Genomic DNA, 1691 nt, shown 5'->3' on the forward strand with positions numbered 1-1691 from the left:
TCCGTTGTCTTCATTGCGGCAGAGCGCCGCCAGGTGTGAATCCCACCGCGGGGTAGCCCGGGCCTCCCTCGCCCATGCCACGGCGGCGAGGCGCAGGCCACGCGAAACCGCGGTAGGACCGGACGCTCCTCTTCCAGTGCACCTCACCGCAGGGCAGCCTGGGCCTACACCGGCCATGTCACGGCGGTGCGGCGCAGGCCACGCGATACCGCGGTGGGGCTTGATACTCCTCTTCCTCCCCCTTTCCACTCACTGGCGGAAAAGTTCAACGCGGGCTCGTGGTCCTCGTCGCCATTGTTGGGGGTCGCCTGCCATGGTCATCCGGCAGGCGCCCCTGGGCGCTATCTCGGCTAGCGCCGTGCTGTCCCACTAGGTGTGTGGGTGGGGGCCTGCCATGGACATCCGGCAGGGCCCCGGGTGCCAGGGCCTCTGGCACCCTAGCGTGGGGTCACAGCCTGCCAGGCCTCTGACCGAGGGAACCTCGACTGCCATCCTGGCATGCGGGTCCCTCAGTGTCGGGGCGTGCAGGCCTGCGCCTCCACGTGTAGGCCTGGGGCCTACATGGATAATGAGACACGGACTCAGTCGTTCCTCTTTGGGAGTCTGCAGCCGCTCTGTCTCACGTGCCTGCAGGAGCTCCTTTTATTAGCTTGGGCCATGACACAGTCATGGCCCCTCTTAAAGGGGCAACACACGTGGGAGGAACACATCCCCTTAAAGGGGCAATACACATTGGGAGGGTCACCCGTAACAGGTGCCACGTAGTGTTGTGCACCCAAAAAAATGGGAGGGCTTACCTGTGCATGCCACAGTCTGGTAGTAAGTCTGTGTAGGGTGGAACACGAGTCCACATTGAATTGTGCCGCTGTTGTTGTATCTTTAAACGGTGCCTAGCCTAGTAGGAATACCTGTAGGTATAGAGACAGAAGGGGAGAGAAGTCTGACTGACTCGTAGGGTCTAATATATCCCAGTGTCTGCATGTATTCATGTTTGAGAGATATCCAACAATTACAGTGGAGACAGCCTCTAGTGCTATCACATCATGTATAAGCACATATAATGGCTTCATCAGATGATATACATCTATTGTAATCTCAGGTGGAAGTTAACTGTCTGATGCTAGATTTAGTACACTGTGGGAGGCGGCGTGCTTACCTTAGAAAGTCTCTTTCTGGCTGGAGAGCGGCAAACATCATGTGCTCGGCGTGCAGTCAAAGGGTTAATGCAGCCGTACAGAGATCCCGTTTCTTGGATGTCTGGAAACGACAATCCATCATTAGAAAATTAATTAGGGGGGTTGTGTAGTGACCTCGCATCGCGCCCGCAGTGCGATTGCTTACCTGAATTCCTTTAGAGTTAGGCAGCAGCCGCGTAGCGGTCTGGTTCTTGCAAAAAAGATTGGGTGTCATGGCGACCGCTTGTTTATATACTGGTCGGCCATTTGAAGGCACATAACGGTTGCAGATCTAATATTTGGACTTTATTCGCTTTGGTCAGCATTAAAAAATGTGTGACCTAATTTTAGGAAGTATGTACAAAAAAGGCACCTCGTATTGGTGAGATCACAGTGTAGGCGAGTGAACGGTTACCATGGTAACCGCTTGTGTGTACTACCTGGTTTTGGGAGCTATTCTTACGTCAGCTGGTGGCGCAATTAAGACTGTGTATGACTGAATGGATCATGCGGCGA

General features: G+C 54.5%; 1 long non-coding RNA gene across 1 annotated transcript; it reads right to left on the reverse strand.

Annotated features, from left to right (window-relative positions):
• Positions 1–802: 802 nt before the first annotated feature.
• Positions 803–1439, reverse strand: LOC138503725 (uncharacterized). Its single transcript, XR_011279690.1, has 3 exons — positions 1342–1439; positions 1157–1257; positions 803–908 (listed from the first exon to the last, which is right to left on the reverse strand). It is a non-coding gene; the product is annotated as an uncharacterized lncRNA (long non-coding RNA).
• Between the last annotated feature and the right edge of the window lie 252 nt (positions 1440–1691).

The sequence above is a fragment of the Ambystoma mexicanum genome, chromosome 11, assembly GCF_040938575.1.
Source record: "Ambystoma mexicanum isolate Mex_15411 chromosome 11, UKY_AmexF1_1, whole genome shotgun sequence".
NCBI classification, from domain to species: domain Eukaryota; kingdom Metazoa; phylum Chordata; class Amphibia; order Caudata; family Ambystomatidae; genus Ambystoma; species Ambystoma mexicanum.